General features: G+C 39.9%; 1 protein-coding gene and 2 long non-coding RNA genes across 3 annotated transcripts in view; 1 reads left to right on the top strand and 2 right to left on the bottom strand.

The window, feature by feature from the left end:
* The window catches only part of BBOX1 (gamma-butyrobetaine hydroxylase 1), a 519,348-nt gene that overhangs the window by 256,425 nt on the left and 239,503 nt on the right, over positions 1–23,420 (bottom strand). The window lies entirely within an intron of this gene.
* Positions 1–23,420, top strand: part of LOC138163780 (uncharacterized) — a 62,334-nt gene that overhangs the window by 25,438 nt on the left and 13,476 nt on the right. The gene's annotated exons all lie outside the window — the stretch shown is intronic.
* On the bottom strand, positions 17,770–18,973 carry LOC138163411 (uncharacterized). The gene is made up of 2 exons (XR_011168878.1): positions 18,527–18,973; positions 17,770–18,330 (listed from the first exon to the last, which is right to left on the bottom strand). It is a non-coding gene; the product is annotated as an uncharacterized lncRNA (long non-coding RNA).

Genomic DNA, 23,420 nt, shown 5'->3' with positions numbered 1-23,420 from the left:
CTCTCTCTCCCTCTCTTCTCTTCTCTTCTCTTCTCTTCTCTTCTCTTCTCTTCTCTTCTCTTCTCTTCTCTTCTCTTCTCTTCTCTTCTCTTCTCTTCTCTTCTCTCTCTCATAAACCCAGATAGATACAGAAACACACATGCACACTACTTCCTTCTTTTCTTTCCCCACCCCTCCAAGTGAGGAAAGTCATAGTTTGGAGACAGTGCAATAGTAGAAGAACACTGGCTTTAAAGTCGGAGGACCTGGGTTCAAATCCTGCCTTGGAGACATTTTATCTGTGTGATCTGCATTTCCTCATATACTAATAGGAGAGGGGTGGATCAAGTGATCTGTGAGGTGTCTTCTAGGCTGAGATGTGTGATCTTATGATTTTGAACCAGTGGCCACACACATGGACTTAAATATATTCATATGTGCTTTCCACAGCTAAGCTCTTTTGAGCTCCCCCCCTCCCCCTGACATATTGAACGGCTTTCTGTGGAATTAAATAAACATGTACTGACTTGCTTTTGCTCCATGCCAGGTCTATAAGCTTTTAAACAGACCATATGCAAATGATAGCAGTTCTGCATGAATAACTACATAATCGAGTTTCCACTTAGGTTCAAAAGCCAGTGAAAAAGAGTAAAGTGTTTGTCCAGGTTTTAAACACTAAATTCCAACCCTCATTTTACACTGAGCCTATCTCTGGTTTCCTGGAATCACTGCTGGGATTACTATAGCTCAAGGTGGACATTGAATTCAGATTTTTTTCCACTAAATGTTGATTTTTCCCCCAGGATGGATTTCTTTTGTATGAGAAGAGAAATTGAATTTGCTTTCTGCTATAAATTATCATGGAATCTTAGAGTAGTATATCTGGAATGGCCCTTAGAGATAGAGCCTCTCTCTTCCAACCACCTGATTTTGAAGAGGAGGAAGTGGAGGCCCAGGGAGAAGTAAAGACTCAGCTGTTTATAGCCCAGTAGAGCAGAGGGCAGGCTGGAGCCCAGACAGGCTCTAAGACAAGGTTTATGTCTTATTTAATGTAGTGTTTTCCAAGCACCTAATCTGGTGTTTTCCATGCAGTGGGCACCATCACTTTGTCCATCACCTCACAACTGGTGAGACTAGGGATTCCTCTTTTCATCGTTTTCAAGGTTTAGTTTTGGGCCCTTTGTAACTGGCCTACAATTTGAAGGTCGGGGGATTCATTAGTCCTCCAAAATTGACTTTTATCTTGTAATAGTAATGGAATATAAAGATCCCCCTGTATTGGCTTGGTTTTTGGTTTGATTGTGTTAAAACCCAGAGCTTGTGAATCCCACTTGTGGGATGGACTTGTTGACGTGAAAAGAGAGGGCTGAACTGGGAGGAGCTGGTGACATAAATTTAAAGAGACACAAGAAAAGAGAGAGGCAGAAGAACTTTTTGGAAGCAGCATCTTGGAGGCAGAGAGAGACTGAGAGGATTGCTGAGGGCCACTTTGAATTGCCCAGGACTTTGAGAGCTGCCACCCAGAGCTGCCAAGGACTGAGGAGACATGGCTGTTATGCTGGTACTTTGTCTGTCTGTTTTGATGTTGTTTTGTCCACTGGTGAAAGACATCCTGTTGTTGCAGAGGTTTTGGAACCTTGATGTTGGTTCAGAGCTACTGAGACTATTCTGCAGACAGAGAGTGAATTCTGTTCACTGGTGAAGGACAGTGCTGTTGTTGCAGAGGTATTGGAAACTTGCTGTTGGTTCAGAAGCCCTGAAGAAGGATTTTCTTGTTGTATGTTTACAGAAATCCTGGAAGGGGGTTTTGCTAATGTTTTCAGGGGTCCTAGGACTGTTTTGTAGACAGAGAATGAATTAATGAAGACACTGACAATGTATCTTGTGGCCTTGCTAAGCTTTGTCTCCCCAGGAACAAAGATTGCTGAGAACTTGCCTCTTGTCAAGATGAAGAAAAGACCTCTCTTTGGGTATTAAATGCTGTGCTTAAGCTTGTTGTAACTCTGGGGTAGAATCAATTCTAATCCAAGGGTGGGGAACTTTTGACCTTTTTGTGTTCTGTGATTAAACAAATGAATATACTTTACTTATGATTGGAAACTAATCTCCATTTGAGAAGAGAGGGTTTGTGATGGACTAAATGAATGTACAGCCTAGGGGTGGAGTAGTACTTAGAAGAGGGACTTTGTGACTGATTAAATGAACAGTAATGTCCAGGGGTGGGGTAATACTTGGAGATTATTGAATCACACTTGGTAAATACTGTATTTTAAATGATGTTAAATTTTGATTCTATCTGTTCTTAATTTGTCACTGAATAAAATGGAGAGCACCTATGCTGGCATTTGGAACCTTGGGAAGTTGCCTTTGCTTGGCATTATGCCTCTTTTCAACTTAAAACAATAGCAAAAACAAAAACAATTTTGGGGTCGGGGGCTTCCTCAGTCCTTTCAAAGTGACTTTTCAGCTTAAAACAAGAACAAGAATACCCCCATGAAATCTTTCTGTCTTAAGCCATAGTTACATAATTGTTTTTATCCTCAAACAACCTATGCTGAACCTAATTAACAAAGGGTTGCAGATCAGACATCCAACTGATTTTTCAAAAACCTTGGAGAGCAGCTCAGTCTTCACATAAGGCAGTCCTTTAGGTAGTCTGGGGAATTCAGGTAAGGAGGCTCTCTAGACATTTTCTTATGTCAATGCTAATTCTTTTGTTTGTTCTTCTTGAGCCAAAGGTCCTTCCCCGGGAATGGTCTGCACCTAACACAAGAGCTGAGGCTTTCACTTTCGCACCATCATTTTTATCATTCCTTGGACTCTGAGTAACAGTTCAGTCTGTTCTTGGATCGTGATCTTGCCTCCAACAAACCTTAGCTGCTTCTCCGAAGCTTGTTATCCTCTCATTCCATCAGAAAGAGAGAATGGATGCTTTGTAAGCTTTTTATCCCTTTGTACAAGAAGTGTTTCCTTAAACGGCAGGCAATCGACTCCAATTGATCAACAGTTTAATTAGAGATGGACTTTACAAAGAGAAGTAGGTTTACTACATTGATGGACTGAGATTGATATGTCACTTTTGCATAGAAAGACTATTCCTATACCCAGACCACCCCCAGCCTTGGGCAATCTAGACAAAAGAAAAAATTCTAGACAGAAATATTTGTTTCTACCCAAGTTTTTTTTTTCCCTTTTTGGAGGGCAGTTGGGGTTAAGTGACTTGCCCAAGGTCACATGGCTAGTTTTTGTGTTAAGTGTCTGAGGCCAGATTTGAACTTAGGTCCTTCTGACTCCAGGGCCGGTGCTCTATTCACTGTGCCACCTAGCTGCCCCAATCCAAGTTTGATTGAATATAATTTACCTAAGAGCTAGAGATTTCTGGTAAGATTGGGTTTGATCAGGGGCAGCCAGGTGGCACAGTGAGTAAGAGCAGTAGCCCCAGAGTCGGGATGACCTGGGATCAAATCTGGGCTCAGATACTTAGCACCACACCCAGAAATAACTGGCTGTATAACCTTGAGCAAGTTACTTAACCCCAATTGCTTTAAAAAAAAAAAGTTTGTGTTTGATCAGATAGAGGAGAAGTTTAGCTCAACCTTCAGACACTGAGGTCTTGGAAATAGAAAAAAAAGGGAGAACTCTGAATTTCCCCCAATCATTAGCTATTAATAATTTCTCCATATTCAAGGGACCACAGCATTCACCACCTGAATGATGAGGAAGGGGCCTATGGTCCAATCTATCTAACAATTTCTAGAAAGATTCGGCAGTGCAACAATTACAGAAAGATAAGATGATAGAGAGAGACCTTTGGCTCTTTCTGATGCTCGTTACAAGTCAGATTATAAGCCTATAACTCCCCCAGATTACCACTGACTATGTAAGCTATAAAACATGGGGGGCTTACAAGGACAAATTGAGGATAGGATCCTCGGTTCATACAAATGATTTGTTCTGGCTGAATGTGAGGACTGTATTATTTTGATAAATTCCTCTGTCCACAGTCTAGAAGCAGATGGTTAAGCTCATGATGGTGTAATTGGGTCAGAGTGCTGGTAACACTCTAGGCAGTAAGGAAGGTAACACTCTAGGCAGGATTGGATTCAATTGGGTCCAAATTGCAGCTGAGACCAGTAGAGAATGAGAAGAGGCAGAGATGGATTTCAAGGGAGATAGAGGTGGGTGGTTGGGAGGATAAAAAGGAGTTTGCCTTTTATGGGAAGCTTCTGGTACTGGCCACAATCCTTAATAAGAATAATAGCTAGTATTTATATAGTGCCTAATTTATACCAGACACTGTTCTAAGCACTTCCCAAATATTATCTTGTTTGATCCTCATAATAAGCCTGGGAGAAAGGTGTTACTATTCTCATTTTACAGTTGAGGAAACTGAGGCAAACAGAAGTTAAAATGGCTTGCCTAAGGTCATACAGTTGGTAAGCATCTAAGGCCAGATCCAAGCTCAGGACTTTCTAGGTCTAGCACTCTATCCATTGTAGTACCTAACTGCTTTAAGGGGGTCAACTTGTCAGAGGCTGGGATCAGAAGCACTGCTTTCTTCAGTTCTATACATATTTTAGGTGTATCCCTATTTGGATCAGAGGCAGGCAACATTAACATAAATACTATTTCTTTTTATGTGTCTTTTATGCTTGTGACCCTTACTATATGTTGATGAATTGAAGACCAGTACAAAACGGAGTTGGTCTGATGTGGGAATTGAGAGAACCAATCAGATTCTGTCTCATAAATACAGACTGTATCTTGTGTTGCCATATGTATTATCCTCCATCTTGTTCTACAGATCTTCCATGGGAATCTGGGTGGTATAGGCCATTCATGGATTGATAATTGCAGATGGTTGCAGTTAAGCCTTCTCTCTCAATCCTAGGAAAAGAAAGACCCTCCCCCCCCAAACCTACTTGCCCGCCTTCCAACTCGACTGAAATTTATTCTCCCCCCTTCCAACTTGGAAAGCCCCAATCTTTCCTCCAACTAGAAATCCAATTGCCTAATTTTCATCCTAGCTTGTAACCTGTTAATTGTTTTCTTTTAATTAATTGGTCTTATTTGATTAATTGTTTTTAATATATAAAAATCTGTTTCACTCTGTATTCGGGTCTTGGACTGACTGAGGCTTCCATTGACCTGTTTATCATGTCTGTTTTGCTAATAAATGGGATAGCTTGGATGTTTCCTCAGTCATTATTAATTATCCCCCACATTGTGTTGCTGTTGAGTCGTTTCCGTCGTGTCCAGGTCTTCATGACCCCATTTGGGATTTTCTTGGCAAAGATACTGGAGTGGTTTGCCATTTCCTTCTCCAGTTCACTGTGTAACCTTGAGCAAACCACTTAACCTCCTTAGGGCCTCTTCTGTAAATCAAGGAGGTTAGATCATATGGTTGGTAAGGTCTCTCGCAATCTTATGCTCCTGTCAGCACTTCTGATGTTTTGGAATCCATTTCATTGGCCTAGGACACAGGGAACGGACTTCAGATGAGAGGGATGTAGGGGAACTTTTGAAGATTAAAGATGGTAGGGACAATGCCAACTGACCTGTTATCTTATTTGCTTCCTTCACCCCAAATCCTAGTAGCCGAGAGATATATTTTTAGGTCTGGGCAGAATCTAAGCGGAAAAAAAAAAAAAAAAAGAAAACCTAAGTTGCAAATGCTTCAATCTGCAATATTATGCTGTTAGCTCCTTGAGCACAAGGACTTTTCTTATATTTTCTTATATATATATATTCTTACCTTTCTTCATATCCCTAGCGCTTAGTACAGTAACCGGCACAGAGTAGGTGCTTAATAAACTTTTTTGACTATACAAAAAGAGTAAAAAAAGGTTCCTAATAGGTTTTACAAGATTGCACACATATAAACTTTATCAAATTGCTTACCATCCTAGGGGCAGAGGAAGAAGATTTAGAACTCAAAATTTTATAAAAAATGAATGTTAAAAATTGTCTTTACATGCTGGAAAAAAATAAAATGCTATTTAAAAATAGTCCCTGCCCTCAAGGAGCTTACAATCTAATGCAAAGGTGAGTCACTTCTGGATTCACTGCCGCACAGTGTATGTGAGCCGGCTCCAAAGGCAGAGTTCCTGTAACAGGGTGAAGTGATTCACATACTGTACAGATAATAGGATGATAGGATCATGGATTCAGAACTCTTGGGTAGCTAGGTGGTGCAGCCTTCAGAGTTCAGGGCCTGAAGTCAGGAACATTCATCTCCCTGAGTTTAAATCTGGCCTCAGACACTTACTTGCTGTGTGACCCTGGGCAAGTCACTTGTAACTCTGCTTGCCTCAGTTTCCTTATCTGTAAAATGAACTGGAGAAGGAAATAGCAAACCACTTCAGGATCTCTGCCAAGAAAAACCCAAATGAGGTCACAAAGAATCAGATATGACTGAAAAATAACTCAACAACAATGAGATTTAGAGTTGGAGGGAAATTTTAGAGGTTATCTGGTCCAACTCCTTTTTAATCATGGGGAAAATGAGACTCGGAAATGCTAAATGATTTGTCTTAGGTCACATAGGTAGTAAGTCCTAATAGAGATGATCAGATTGCATGCTCTTGGAGTCCAAATCCAGCTATTTCCATGGGATTTTGCTACTTGTCCACATTTCCTTTTTTTTTTTTTTTTGCTCTTTGGAGGTGGGAGGGAAGGGCAATTGGGGTTAAATGACTTGCCCAAGGTCACAAGGCTAGTAAGTGTTAAGTGTCTGAGGTCACATTTAAACTCAGGTCCTCCTGACTCCAGGGCTGGTGCTCTACTCACTGTGCCATCTAGTTGCCCCCCATGTTTACTTCTGTGACAGTTCAGGTGGTCCTGCCACCATTTTAGCAATACCCATACCCATCCAAGTCTCTGCTTGGGGAGGTGGCTTAGGTCGGGAGATTAAAGTTTGAGATCATAGCTACTGGTTAAATGAAAGTGGATGCTAACACATCCCAATGCTTTTGTTTTACTATGCTGTTATTAAACTGATTAAATGTTTGCTCTAGCTATAAAGGTGAGGGATCCACTATACCACCTCAGGGTTACTGTTTGTACTAGAATATTCATAGTTAGGTAATGCCTTTAGGTAGATTAGGCAATGGGTCATTTCAGAAGGAAGTGACTGGAATATTCAGAGCCAGGAGAAATGCAGTTTGATGTAAGGAAATTTGAAAGAGGTAACCAGAAGAGGTGAAAAAGGCCATACAAGGAGAAACTAGCTGATAGAACTTGGCACCAGCCAGAGGAGAGAGAAGCTTTTAAGAATGAGGAGGGGAACCTGCCACCTTAAGGCCTACTATTGTCAAAAGGCACACTTAAAGATTTAGAAGGCCACTTGTGGCCTTAAGGCCACAGGTTCCCCACTCCTGATTTAAGAGGTGCTATACACAGTTTCCAACAGAAGGAAGGAATACAGATTTTAGACAGCTGTGGAGAGACAAATTGTGATGTGAATTTGGACATGCAACCGTAACCCACCTAGAATGGATTTTGTTTTCCTCAAAGACTAGACACTAAGTGAAATAGTCTAGTCTGGGTAAAACAGGTTGGAACAAAAAAGCTATGTTTACTTATTAAGCTGAGCCGAACTACTTGGGCATTGTGGTTAAGCTGCCTACCTGACTTTTACCTCTCTCTGTGTCAATAGATTACTGCTCCAAATGAATGGATAAAAATGTCATGAAATTGATGTCACTTTTGGAATAACAACAATGATAACTGGCCTTCATATAGCATTTTATGTCTACGGAATGTTCCAAAAGTCTAGCTTGGTTTTAAGTTATCGCACTATGACTTTTGGAAAACCCTACATTATCTCACTCACACCACAACATGCTTAATAATACAGTAACACAGGTATCATCTCCCCAGTTATAGAGAAGAGAAATTGAGGTTTAGCAGTACTACAGGGTACAGATATTGGGATTTGAATCTAGGATTTACTTTTTAAAATTTGTTTATTTTATTCTGAACATTAGAAATAGAAGAAGCATTTCCATAGCATAGTAGAATAGAAAAAAAAGATGATTGTATGTGAAGCTGCAAATCTATTATGTACAGCTTGTTATTCCTTTTAAATCGATAATAGAGGCACAAGGACTTAGGGCTTCTCAGTTTCATGTCAAGTGCTCCATCTGCTCTGGCCAGTTGTCTCTAGGACAATAGAAGAGGAATCTGTGGTTAGGCTGGCAGTCTCAAGGGAATTATTCCTTAATTCCTTGAGAGGTAAACCAATTCCAAATGAAGCTTGGTATTCTATTAGGTTGTGAAATTAGAGTTGAAAGAGATCTTTGAAGTCATCTACCCTCTCATTGAAATCTGTGCCTTGGTGCAGTGACTTGCTTAAGGTCATACAGCTAGTATTAGAGGTCTGATTTGAACCCTGGTTCTCCTGAGTCCAAGTCATGACCAGCTTATCCTATGGAGAGTCCTAGAAAAACAGCAGACTTTCTTGGGGAACCATCTAAAATGAAAGGGTGGAAGAGAAGGAGGAAGACTTCAAGAGCAGAGAGAGAAACACTGAAAGATAATTAAAGAAATCCCCACTTTTCCCCCTTCAGGATTCTTTCTGCCCAGGGTCAGCTGTGGAGAAGGAATTGGTTCTTTGTCTGAAGTTTCCTCCAGAAAATGACATAGACTCTCTGTGAACTATTGCAAGCTGTCATTTTATTTTAAAACATCAGCTCATGTCAAACATCATTAGCCTCATGGAAAGTGGCACACTTCAGAGAGGTGCCCATTTTTTTCAAAGAGAAAGTTGGCATGTTGGGATAGACATAAACATTGATTGTAATGTTTCAATTCTTCTCAAGCCTCACCCAGCACAGGGAGGGATATCACCCCAGCTCCGAGAATAACATACTTGTTTGTGGATGGGAATCAGAGAATGTACCAAGTATGTGCTTGTTAAAAAAATAAATAAATAGAAAATAGGCAAGATCATTCCACATAGCACCATGTGAAAAGCATTGTGAAATGGAGTGAAACTTAGAGCTAATTGCATAAGCCAATCTAAGACTGACATGGGTAATAAAACTACCCTTCTGACACATTCTTCTCTTCTCCAGCTCTTTGCAGTCATCAAAGAGTGACCCATAAAAGTCCCATTACTCACACAGCCTGTGGGACAGCCAGGGGAAGCCTCATGGAGATTATGAAATAACTTTCTCTTGGGAGTTAGCAGAATCATCTTCTCAATTTGGTTAAATGAGCTCTAAAAGTATTTGCTCTCAGACATTACAACTCCCAGCACCTGCAGCTCCCCATGAGACTTGGGATCTGCCCGTGCAAACAATTTGGATTCCTACCCCACTGACCATCCCGTTTCTCAGTCTCTCAAATAGACCTCAGTTTCGCTGGAAGCTGGACAGACTTCTTTTGAGGCCTTTGAATTTTTCCACCCAGACAACTGTCTGCCAATTTCATAAGGTTTCAGACCTCACTCACTAGCTAAGCTCAATTGTGTATATCCCATGTCTGTAGCTTCCAGCCCCTTCTACCACCTCCCCACTCCCAGTTTTCTTTCCTTTCCCTTGAAAAGCAGCTGGCATAACGGAAGGAATGCCAGCCTTGAAGCCAAGATGACCTGGGCCCAAGTCTCACCTCTGCCACGTCCTGGTTGTTTAGCCCTGTCATCTAGGCCAGGGGCATCAGATTCAGAAAGAGTCTTGAACATACTCTGTGAGGTGGTGTATTTTTATTTGTCTTGTTAAGCATTTTCCAATGATGCTTTTAATCTGCTTCTGCTGAACTCAGGAATGTTGGGGTTCATGTAGTTTCATACCTCTGCTCCAGGCAACTTTCCAAGACTCTAGATTTCTGTGTGCTTTGGCTACCTTTGTTCGCAAAGAATTTACAATCTACTCATCTTCCGAGTTTGGGGTTCATAGCCTTTCTCTGTCATGGACTCCCCTTTGGCAATCTCATTAACCCTTATGAACTATTTCTCAGAAGAATGTTTTTAAATTTATAAAATACAATGCTCAGGATTACAAAGGAAGCCAATTGTATTGAAATAGTTTCAATATATTTAAAATATAAAAAAAATCAAATTTATCTGCACTAAGGGAAGTCCTTTGGGAACTTCAGGAAGTAAACCCGTTGGTGAAGGTTCAACTTAATGTCTGCTCAGATTTTTTTTTTATTTTTTTGCTTTATTAACTTCTGATTTACCTCATTCATTTCCGCCAGATTTTGAGTTACAAATTTTCTCCCCGTTTTTCCCCTACCCACCTCCCCAAAATACCAGTCCCACTGGATATCCCCTCCTCCAATCTGTTCTCTCCCATATTTTCTCCCACAACCCTTTCGACTTTTCCAGTGGATCTCTATGCCTCAGTGCCTGTATATCTTATTTCCCAATTACATGTAAGATGGTATTAATAATAGCATATATATATATACATATATATACCCCCCCACACATATATATATATATATATATATACATACATGTATTTGAATATTTGATTTTAAAACTTTCAATTCCAGATTCATTCCCTTCCTTCCTTGTCACCCACCCTTACTGGGAAGATAAGCAGTTCAGTATAGGTTGTACATGTGTGGCCAATGCAGAACAATAACATAGTAGATATATATTGTAAAAGACTGACTATATTTCCCTTCCTCCTATCCCACTTCCCACTTGTTTATTTTCTACTTTGATCCCATCCCTTTTCAAAAGTGGGTGCTTCCAACTTCCCTCCCCCCCCCAGCCTTTCATCCCCTTCCTCCTCTATTCTCCTGGAGGGTGAAATCCCCTATTTAGTGTGCATTTCACTCCCTCCTCAAGCCAGATTCAATGGGAATAAGGTGGTACCATTCCCTTTTGCCTTCTTATTCTTCCCTTCCATTGTAACCATTTTCCCTTGCCTCTTCTGTATGATATAGTTTACCCCATTCTGTCTCTCCCCATCTCCTCTCATTATATTCCTCTCACCTCTTAATTTCACCTTTTAAGTATCATCCCTTCCTGTTAAATTGGGTCCTGTGCCCTCTATCTATGTATACCTGTAAACATATATATACACATTCACATATGTATTCATATGCCCACATACCCTCATATATATGTATATATATTTCTAATCCCTTCAACTACTGAGAAAAGTTTCATAAGTTACAATTATTGTTTTTCCATGTAGGAATGTTAATAGTTCAACTTTGATAAGTTCCTTATAATTTCTTTTCCCTGTTTACCTTCTCCTGCTTCTCTTGCTCCTTGTATCTGAATGTCAAATTTTCTATTCAACTCTGGTTTTTTCAGCAAGAATGCTTGAAAGTCCTCTATTCCACTGAATAACCATATTTTCCCCTGAAACATGATACTCAGTTTTTGCTGGGTAGGTGACTCTTGGTTTTAATCCCAGCTCCCTTGACCTCCAGAATATCATATTCCAAGCTCTTTGATCCCTCAGTATAGAAGCTGCCAGATCCTGGATTATTCTGATTGTGTTTCCACAATATTCAAATTGTTTCTTCCTGTCTGCTTGTAATATTCTCTCCTTTATCTGGGAATTCTGGAAACTGGCTATAATATTCCTAGGAGTTTTCTTTTAGGGATCTTTTTCAGGAGGTGATCAGTGTATTCTTTCAACCTCTATTTTGCCCTCTGGTATTAAAATATCAGGGCAGTTTTCTTTGAGAACTTCCTGGAGGATTCTTTCTAGGTTCTTACTTTGGTCATGGCTTTCAAGTAGTCCAATAATTTTAAAATTATCTCTCCTGGATCTGTTTTCCAGGTCAGTGGTTTTTCCCATGAGATATTTCACATTGCCTTCTATTCTTTCATTTGTTTGGATCTGTTTAACAGCATCTTGATTTCTCATAAAGTCATTACCTTCCATTTGCTCCAATCTAATTCTGAAGCAATGATTCTCCTCATTGAGCTTTTGAGATTCTTTTTCCATCTGGCAGATTCGTCTTTGTAAGGCATTCTCCTCATTGCTTTTTTGGGCCTCCTTTGCCATTTGAGTCAGTCTGTTTTTTAAGGTATTATTTTCCTCAGTCAGGCTGTTGACTCTCATTTCATAATTTTCTTTCATTGTTCTCATTTCTCTTCCCAATTTTTCCTCTGCTTCTCTTATCTGCTTCCTAAGGTCCTCTATGGCCTGTAACCAGCTTGTATTTTCCTTTGAAGCTTTTGGTGCAGGAGCTCTGACCTCACTGTTTTCCTCCTGTTCCATGCCTTGCTCCTTCTTGTCCCCAAAATAGCAGTGTAATGTTGGTATCTTCTGTCTGCTTTGTTTCCTCTGCCTGCTTATTTTGCCACTTAATTATTTGACTTGGGCTTTTTGCCACAGTAGGACTCTGCCACCAGACAGGGGAGTTTTTGTCCCAAATGCTGGGGTTTTCTCAGCTGCCGAGGTATTAGATGGGTGCCCTCTTTGAGGTCTCTACATGCTCTGGCAAGCTGGACACACACCCCAGAACCTCCACCCTAGACTGCAATCCAGATCCAAACAGGTTAAAGCAAGAGCGATTACCCCTAAGACTGGTGCTTGGTCCCCTACACTCTGCAGGCCAGGAGCTGAAGCTGCCATGTGGCACTGGCTGGCCCTGCAGGTGTCTCAGTGGCTTCTTGCCCCGGGGGTAAAATCCACGCACTCCCACTTACTGATCCCAAAGTCCAGACTGCACTGGCCTCTCACTTTGTCCTTTGCATGTATGTGTTGATAAATCTGGAAACGGCTACAGCTGCTGCTGATCTGGAGTCCTTCTGGCCAGCGGCTGGTCAGGATCACCCTGGGGCTAAAGCCTCAGCGTGGGATGGGGTTTGGTTCCCAGAGCTCTGCTCTGGATTCCTGCTGGCCTGCCGGGCTGTCCTCAGCGGGAGGTTAGCTTCTCTGTGTCATTTTGTGGATTCTGCAGCTCCAAAGTTTGTTTAGAGTCCCCCTTTTTACATGGATTGGGGAAGGTGGAAGCCGGAGCTGCGGGAGAGTAGTGCTTCTACTCGGCCATCTTGGCTCCGCCCCGACGACCCTAATCTCAGATTTTTCATACATGTGAGGTGGATGGGTACATGGAAAACAATTTTCCTTTAACTTTGACATGTTTGGGGGTCAGTGCTGAGAGATCTGAGGAAAAATGGTTTTCACCTTAGTAGTATTTCAAAGACAATTTCTAGCACAGAAGTCTAATTGCTATTGCTACTTATTACACCTATATAGATTATGGGGTAGAAAAAAGTGCACTGGATTTGAAGTCTGGAGGCCCAGATTCATGGCCTCAACTCTGCCATTTTGTTAGCTGTGTGACCCTAAGTAAGACACTCAATATCCCTGAACCAGAATTTGCTCAACTGTAAAATGTGAACATCTATACTACCTACTTCACTAGGCTGGCAGGAAAAGGTACCAGATACTGAACTGAATGTGCCAAGCATTCTAACTCTACTGCAGAGAGTGCAGCTCTGATGGGCTGACCTCATTGTTTGAGTGCAGTAAATTGTCTAAAAGACTAATTTATGGAGAACTCAAGCAAGTAAGTCACTCACGTGGTGGTCAGAAGAATCAGTTCAAGGACACTCTGAAGGTCTCTCTGAAGAATTTTGGGGTTGATTGTGTGACATGGGAGACACTGGCAAAGGACTGGCCAGCATGATGTGCCTGCATCAAAGAAGTGATGTGTTCTATGAACTAAGCATAATTGCAGTAGCTCAAAAGAAAGTGGAGATGTACAAATTTAGAGACATCTCCCTTCCAAATGTTCAGAGAGACCATTGTGGCCAACATTGTGCCCATTGTGGTAGAGCATTCCAAACTTGTATTGGTCTGATCAGCCACAGTTGGAAACACTGTTACTTAATTCCAATATGGTCGTGTCATTTTGACCCTCTTTGGGAATGAAGGACAGCAACCAACCAACCAAGAAGAAGGGAAAGGAACAAGCCTTTATTAAGTGGAAGGCACCACAAGATAATCTCATTGGATTCTCACAACAACTCTGTAAAAAGCAGGTGTCTTTTTTGCAATTGAAGAAACTGAGGCAGAAACTTCTCCAAGGCTCCATAGCTAGTAAGTGATTTAAGAGATTTAAAGAACTGGATACCTATCAATGTGAATAATGAATTTGGTCACAGATATTTGAATTTGAATTATATAGTTATGTAAAATATGATTATTGGTTCTAGTCCAGTGGAAATGTGTGGTATGAATTCAGAGAATCGGGATTCATTATTTATATTAATCAGGACCTAGATTTAATATACTTATATAAAGCCATTTGCCACTAAAGCACTCTGTAAATGTCAATGTTCTTCTTCCTATGAAGTCTTTAGGAAAGAAGCCAGGCAGTGCCAAGTCTTTTCCATGGTACAGCAGTGACATGGGCATCAAGTAACATTAAGTCCTAGCATCTAGACTGCCTGGCTGACTTGGAAGCAGTAGCATATAGTGCTGTGACTTGAAAACACATTTTTATGTTGATTTTTCTCTCATTGCAAACATTTCTGAAGAGCAGAAAATTGACTGTTCCATTTTGTGTCCGTTTCAAAGCAGAGTGGAAATGGGGCTCCCTATTTGGGCCACGTGGCCCCCGAGGTCCCTTCTAGCTCAGGAATGATAATCCTTTGATAAACCTTGACTCTACTGTGTACTTCTTGGATCATTTAAGCTCTGATATTAAACCCTAATATTTAAACTTCAGTTGACTCATGTGTGAATCAGGGATTTGGACTGGACCTGTGATTTTGCTGGCATAGAGAATTAATATCAATGCAAATTTGGTCTAAGGAGAGCCATAGGGGTCAGAGAGATATAGAGGGATTAAAAGAAAGGGAGGGGAAGTAGGGAGAAAGGACAGGGCTCAATGGCACAGGTGGCAAAATCAGTCTTGCCAAGGCAGAAGGCCACCTCATCTTCTGAACCAGCAAAGAAACAGAGGTTAAGTTGAAACAGAAATGAAACCTCACAGTTGATTCAACTCATTCCAGACCTTCCAACCTGCTGAGTGTTTACAATATTGTGCCCAGCAAATTAAAGCATTTTCTGGACTATGTCAGTGTTTCCATTACAGTTTGGTTTTAGTTTGCCCTGAAGTGGCATAAGTTTATTAGAGTGTCCATAAAAATTTATATTCTGCTGAAACTTGGCCCCTAGCCAGAAAGTAAATGTTTATATATGCTTTCAGATATTAACTTTCTTATATTATTTCTGCTTTATAGACCTGCAACAAAAATCCCCAAGCACACAGGTCCCTGTGTTGGTGAACTTACTAAAGCTTTTCTTTAAATGATTAAGCTGGAAAAGATTAGTCTATCAATGGTTTGTATTTTTAAAATTATAAAGTGGTACTTGAGGTAGACAAGGAAAGAAACAGAAGTAACATAGGAATATTTTCTTGGACCAGAGACCTCATGGATGTGGATATTCCCTCCAAAGGTACACATCACAACTCCTCCAGGCCACATGAATGATTCTTGTCCATGTCTCCCATGAAAGCTCCATTGGCTTGGAGAGGATCCAAGATACTAGGAACAATCTCAAATTTTTGGTATCAGATATAGACCAATGTAGTGCAAGTCAGTCTGTGGTTATCCTTCCACTACAAGTCAATGTTTTGGGTTATTAATTAATTAATTTATTCAATTGATGAGCATATTCACATAGGTGATAGTTAAAATTGGAAATCTTCAAGCAAGGTGAATGTAGGTAAGCAGGCTGAGTTCACAGTACCCTGTCACATGTCTCTTGACCAGGGCATATTTATTACCTACAATGACTGCTAGAAAATAATGAGGGAATCAATACTTAATCTCCCACCTGCCCTTCAATCTAGTCAGTGTTTCTCCTTACTAAAAGTCTTCAAGCAGGGACTGGACAGAATATATGGAATTGTTGATCAGGTGCCAAGTGGTTTGGGTGAGATATTTTCTGAGTTCCGTTCTGCCTTTGAGACTATAGGATTCTGCTACTATCATGGTGCTTCTTTTAAAAATCCTTCTGCAGCTGCCGTTAACTACAAATTAAAGACGTAAATCTTTGGTGTTTAATGAGGTATTCTACTCTAGTCTATGGCCAGCTTGCAGTTTTTTAAAGTATTGATTTCCATTTGTAGTGCAGAGGCTCACCCATCCACACTGGGACGCACAGCTTCAGTCCCCAGAGCTCAGCTCCTGCTTCTCTCCTCACCCAATGTTTTAGGAATAACCATGAAGGGTGGCTCTTGTTCCTCATGCACCTCTGGCCAGCATGTTCCCCCAGTAATGAGAACCATTTAACAGCTCCCCAATATTTGACTAATTAGAAATTCATTTTTACGAAGGAACGTTTACCAAGAAAATGGGTATAGCAGACAAATGTGTGTGTGTGTGTATATATATGCATGTATATATGTGTGTGTACACATACATACATACATGCATGCATGCATACTTGTCCAAAGTGAGAACACACTCTACTCTATCCTTTGGTGTCTGGGAACAGTGGATTCCTTCTTCAATTAGTTGCTCTAAATGTTCCCCCACCAAGTTCATTTCCAGATTTGCTGTAGTCAATTGAGTTATTCCCTTACTTGTCTTGGCTGTTAGGTCAATTCATGGCTAGGATGGGTCAAGTAGGTTGCTCCAAAGGAGGGAAAAAAGGGAAAAAGAAAGAAATTGAATGCTATCTCATCTGACCCCAAAGATAAGGTGAGAAAAGAAAATAGAGGTGTGGAACATTGCATATCCTTTCAGACTTAGTTGATATACTGGCTAGTTTTGCAGAACTTTTTAAAAAAAACTTTTTCCTCTTTTTTTGTTCTTTGATACAAATGATGGGTTTCTTTAGAGGGGAGAAGAAAGGGAAGGATATATCTAGAAATGAAGATAATTTTAAAATTAAATAATTCATACATGTATGCAAATATACATACATACATCTCTCTCTGTCTCTCTTTCTTTCTCTGTCTCTGTCTCTATAATTGTTTTTGTTTAGTTGTGTCCGACTGTTTGTGACCCCATTTTGGGGTTTTCTTGGTGAGGATACTGGAATGGTTTACCATTTCCTTCTCTAGCTCATTTTAAAGATAAGGACACTGAGGTGAACATGGTTAGGTGACCTACCCAGGGTCACACAGCTAGTTAGTGTCTGAGGCTGGATTTGAACTTAGGAAAATGAGTCTTCTGGACTTCAGGCTCAGCACTCTATCCACTGTGTCACATAGCTGTTGTGTGTGTGTAAATGTAAGTATGTGTAACATCTTTAGGGTTCTTAAACCTCCCCCTTCTATCTTTCTCAGACAACAATCACACTTTAATGAAACAAATTTAGGCCTTTCTATGTGAGCTCCTTTGTTTCCTGTTCTCCTCATCTCTAAAGCCTTTAGTGAATCCTTCCACCTTTTTCTCTTTCCCCCAGTCTCTGATAATGAGAAGTCCATTCTCCTTTGCCAAGGCCAATCCCTTTTACTTGTGCCCAAATTCTATCTTTTTCTGTCTTCCCAAAGAGATTACTACCTCAACCATCCACACTCACTAATTGGGCTGTGAGCTCTCTTTAGACTCTCATCTCTTTGTGAGCATGGATTGTCCTTTAACTTTTTTTCTATCTCCAAAATTTAGAACAGTGCCTGACAGATTTTAGTTGCTTAATAAATGTTTACCAGTTGACTAGACTATATCTATTGGTTTTTTCCTTACTGCCTGTAAACATATCCAGTGTTTTCCATTCTTAAAAAAACAAACAAACAACAAAAGAAACCAAACAACTTAAGCTAAATCCTGTCTTCCCCAAACATTGCCAATCATATATCTCTCCTCGCTTGCTGTAATGTAATACCAAGCAAAGGCAACTTCCCAGGTTCAAAATACCAGCATAGGTGCTCTCTATTTTATTCAGTAACAAACCCAGAACAGAGAAGATCAAAACATGACATCATTCAAAATACAGCATTTACTAAGTGTGATTAAATCATCTCCAAGGCCTACCCCACCCCAGGACTTTCCAATCATTCAATCAATTACAAAGTCTCTGTTCCAAATACTTCTCCACCCCTAGGCTATACCTTAATTAAGTCCACCACAAAGCCCCTCTTCTCAAATGGAGATTAGTTTCCAAACATAAGTAAAATACATTCATTTGCTCAACCATAGAACACAAAAAGGTCAAAAGTTCCCCACCCCTGGATCACAATTGAATCTACCCCAGAGTTACATCAAGTTTAAACACAGCACTTAATACCCAAATGGAGGTCTTTTCTTCATCTTGACACGAGGCAAGTTCTCAGCAATCTTAGTTCCTGGAGAGACAAGGCTTAGCAAGGCCATAAGATACATTGCCAGTCCCTTCATGAATTTATCCTCTGTCTGTAGAACAGTCCTAGAACCCCTGAACACATTAGCAAAGCCCTCTCCCAGGATTTCTGTAAACATACAACAAGAAAATCCTTCTTCAGGGCTTCTGAACCAACAGAAAGGCTCCCAGACCCCTGCAACAACAGCACTGTCCTTCACCAGTGGACAGTATTCATTCTGTCTGCCGGACAGTCTCCAGACCCCTGCAACAACAGTACTGTCCCTCACCAGTGGACAGTATTCACTCTCAGTACTGTCCCTCACCAGTGGACAGTATTCACTCTCTGTCTGCAGGACAGTCTCAGGCCTTCTTAACCAAATGCCAGGTTCCAGGACTTCTTCAACAGGACAGTCTTTCACCAGTGGACAAATCTGGCAAAATAACATCAAAACAGACAGACAAAGTACCAGCAAAACAGCCATGTCTCCTCAGTCCTTGGCAGCTCAGGGGGCAGGTCTCAAAAGTCCAGGGCAATTCAAAGCGGCCACCAGCAATCTCTTAGTCTCTGCCTCTCCACGAGGTGCTGCTTCCAAAAAGAACTTCCGCCTCTCTCTTGTCTCTCCAAATCTACGTCACCAGCTCCTCCCAGTCAGGACTTTCTTTTCACATCAAAAAGTCCATCCCACAGGTGGGATTAACAAACTCTGGGTTTTAATACAATCAATTTGAAAACCAAGCCCAATACAGGGGAATCTTTAATTGCCATTACTATCACACTTGCTCAGTCCAGCTTCTAGATTTGATGCATTCAAATCTTTCCCCTTCACTCAATCTTCAATCCTTTGTAATCTGGGTTCCTACCTCATCACTCAACTAAAAGTACTGTCTCAAAAGCTCCCAATAATTTTGTAATTACCTAATTTTGATAGTCCTTCACAGTCATCCTAAGCCTTCTTGTCCTATCTGCTGGATTTTACATAGATCATCATTCTTTCCTTTTAAATATTCTTTCTTTTCTGGATTTCATGACAAAACTCTCTTCTGGTTCTCCTCCCCCCCACCCCAATTATTCCTCAGTGTCCTTTGAAGGTTCATCATCTCTATAATGTCCCCTGTGTGTCTTTTGACAAACATCAGTCCCAGTCTCCTTAGTCTTATTTCTCTGCACTTTCTCTCTTGGTGACTTCAGCTCCCATGGGCTTAATTATCAACTCTATGTTAATGTTTCCCAGATGTGTGTGTGTGTGTGTGCATCCAGCTACAGTCTCTCCTGAGTTATTTTTGTATTTCATAGTGTGCAACTCAAGCATCATCTTCCATATAAAGCCTTTTCTGATCCTTGCAATCCTTTCCTCTGAAACTACCATTTTAGTAGAGTATCTCTTTAGTAGTTTCAGATAGGAGGCATTAACAATTACAAAGATCAGAAAGTATGAAACTACTATATTTATTCTACTTACATTTATTCTGCATATCATTTTTGTACTTCTTTTCTCCCTTGTTAGAAGGTAAACTCCTTGAGAGCAGGTATTTTTCATTCATTGTACTTAATATAGTAACTAGCATAGTGACTAGTGAATGAGATACTTAATAGATAATAACTGACTGATTCATCAACATCAAGGTCACCTACTTATAGTTTGAAGACCCCACACTCTTCCTTAAAAAAGAATACTTTCCTTCTAATCCCATGGGTGCTCTATGATTTTTCTCAATTTTTCAAAGGCAGCTTTGAATGGCTGCTCACAGAAACCAATTCTTTTGTTGTTGTTGCTTTTTGGAGGGGTGAATGCAGGGCTATTGGGGTTAAGTGACTTGCCCAAGGTCACACGGCTAGCAAGTGTTAAGTGTCTGAGATCGGATTTGAACTCAGGTCCTCCTAACTCCAGGGCTGATGATCTCTATTCACTGCACCACCTAGCCGACCCCAAACCAATTCTTTTAGAATGTAGAGTCAGGACAGATAGGTCCTCTCTTACCATCCCTTTACTTATGTTAAGTTTCACCTGTTATTTTTTATCTATCCTTCCTTTTAAAATTTATTGATGTGTTTGGTTATTACATGACAAACATTTACAGATTACTCCTTGTTCATGAGAGATATCTTGTAACTAAGCAAAAATGTTAAGTAAAACTAGTAATAAAGTGACCTCTTCAGAATGTGCATTTTTACATTTATGGCACCATCACCCCTATCTCCATTTGAAAAAAAATTACAAGAAATATAAAGAGTTAAGCAAAAGAAATTAGCTCAATGGCTCTGTATACCTCATTCTGCACTCTAAATATGTCACTTCTCTGTAATGGATATCATGTTTCATCGTTGGTCTTTTGGAACTGTGAATGAATATTGTGTTGGCCATAATTATTGGCTCTCAAAGTTTGTTTTTTTACAGTGTTATTACTATATAAATTGTTTTTCTGATTTTGCTTATTTCATTCTTAACGAATTTACAAAACTCCTTAATACCATTCATTTAAAAAATATTGATGTCATGGTATAAATTGCTCTTCTAGTTCTGTTTACTTCATTCTGCATCAGTTCATATAACTCTTTCTATGTCTTTCTGAACTCATCTCTTTCCTCATTTCTTTCAGTACAATAGTACTCAATCACATCCATATATCACACTTTATTCATCCGTTCTTCAATTGCTGGATATCCTTTTAGTTACCAAGCTTTTGCTGCCTCCCCCACAAAAAAAGAGCTGTTATAAATTTTTTTTTTCAATAAACGACCTTTTCCTCTTTCTTAGATTTCTTTTAAAGTATCATCTTAGCTGGTATAGCCAGATCAAAGGACATACGATACTTAGTAATTTTTAGTGTGTAAATTCTGAATTGCCAGAATGATGCACTCATAGCCAAGTCCACCAATGTGGCTGTTTTTTCACAACCCCACCAACATTTATCATTTTTTTTTTCTCATATTTTCTCATATTTCTAATATTTTTTTCTCACATTTTTCTCATCAGTCTGATGGGTGTAGGGAGGCATCTTAGTTACTTTATTTTTATTTTTCTAAATAGTAGTGATTTGGAGTATTTTTTCCAGGTGGCTGTTGATAGCCATGGGTTTCTTCTCTTGAGAACTGCTTATCCTTGGACCATTTATCAGTTGGTATATATCATCTGATAATATCTAGAGATGGAGAAAAGGCTTTTGAAAAATATAATACTCATTTCTGTTAAAACATTAGAAAACAGAAGTAAGTGGATCTTCCATTAAAATTATAACAAGGATATATAACTAAAACCAAGAAATACAGTTATTTTAATGGAGATAAACTAGAATCCTTTCCAATAAATTCAAGGGTGAAATAAGGATGTCCATTAAAACCACTTTTTTTCATACAGTATGAGAAATGCTCTAGCAATAAGACAGGAAAAAGAAATTAAGGGAATAACCATAGATTTTAAAAGTGATTATTATTTTTTGCAGATTATATGATGGTATACTTAAAATAGTTAATGAAAAATTAATCAAAATAATAACTTCAGCAGACTTCCTTGCAAGATATAAAATAAATCCACATCAATCATCAGCATTTCTGTATAATACTTTTCAGGAAGAGATATAAAGAGAAATTCCATATGAAATTACTATAGAATTGATCTCGCCTTCCCAAAGACTTTCTCCATAAGAGGAGTCAGAAAATCATATCTATTGATCTATATAATCTCTGAGGTTCCTTTCAGCTCTAAATCTTTATAAGATTAGCCCTGCATTCCCTTATTCATTATCATTTCATCTATACCCAATAGTAGTCCTAGCTAGCACTTTCAATTTCAGTCCATCTCTTTTTGGTATTCTTAGCATTGCTGTACCAACTAATCTTTCTATAACCCTTCAAAGAACTAATGTTCTCCTCAAGGTTGGTCTTTGAGGTAGATTATAAGTATTCTAGGGAAGGTATTTTGTTCTGTGCCTTTTTGTGATGCTCCTGGTGCTAAGCACAAAATATGTATAGTTGAAAAAAATTATTTGTCGTTAGGTTTATATATGGAGACTTTGTGGATAAGTATTTGGTAAGATTTGAAATATACAGTTCTTTTCAATTTTTTTTTTCTGCAATCCTAGCTCAAAACGATTGCTGAAAGTCACAAAGGGTTGCATAAAAAGGCATAGGAAGTTCAGTTAGAAGACCTAATTGTTTGTATGTTTCCTGGATGTTTATAATACTTATAACATAGATTACTTTATTAGTTCATACCTTGAGCCTTGCTAGTTGAGGCATAGAACATGTAAGTTTCCATGTCTTTTTCTCTGTACTCCCCCACCCTTTCTTTCATCTGAACTCCACCCAGAGTCTAGAATAGCATGAATGCCACAGTATAATCTTTAAAAAATAAACTAATCTTTACCCCCAAGAAACAGGACAAGCACACACACACACACACACACACACACACACACACACAAGCCACAGTGAATAGAGCTTGGAGTTAGGAAGACTTGAATTCAAATTCTGCCACAGATAATTGTTAACTATGGGATCCTGAGCTAGTTTCTTTTGCTTTGTCTCAGTTTTCCTCATTGGTAAAATGAGGGGTATGGAGTTGGTTGTCTCTAAGGTCCCTTCCAACTCTCAATCTGTTTATGGCACTATGAGTTCCTCATTCATCCACCCAGTTTCATGGTCAGTCATTCCATCTTGTCTTTTTCTAAATTTAGACAAGTATTTCTGATTTCTTAACCAAATCTACTGTCAGAATTCAAGGTGAATCAGAGGCAAAATGGCTAGTTCTTGAAAAGGTGAAATAACTAAGGCTCAAAAGGCATGGTAACAGTAACAAGGTCCAAAGGGAGACCTCAGTATATGGAATCTTGAGCTAGAAGATCTTCACATTATCTTTTTTTTCTCTCATAGGTGTCTCTTCCTCCCATTGCTTCTTCTCCCCTGTCCTCCTGTCCCCTCCCATCCCCTCCTCTCCTCTTCTTCCCTCCCTTCTCCTCTCCTTATCTCCCCTCTTCTTCCCCTCTTCTTTTCTTCCCTCTCCTCTCTACTCCTCTCCTCCCCTCCCCTCTCTATTCCTCTCCTCTCCTTCCCTCCCCTCTCCTTTCTTCCCTGTCCTTTCTATTCCTCTCCTCTTCTTTCCTCCCCTCCCCTCTCTTTCCTGCCCTCTCCTCTCTTTCCTGCCCTCTCCTCTCTTTCCCTCCCCTCTCTTTTCTCCCCTCTTCTTTGCTTCCCCTCTTCTTTTCTTCCCTCTCCTCTCT

The sequence above is a fragment of the Petaurus breviceps genome, unplaced genomic scaffold (assembly GCF_028583685.1).
Source record: "Petaurus breviceps papuanus isolate PSGF00001 unplaced genomic scaffold, PetGlider_PUasm1.0 188, whole genome shotgun sequence".
NCBI lineage: Eukaryota > Metazoa > Chordata > Mammalia > Diprotodontia > Petauridae > Petaurus > Petaurus breviceps.
Note: the sequence above shows the minus strand (reverse complement) of the source record. Positions and strands in the feature narration are given on the sequence as shown.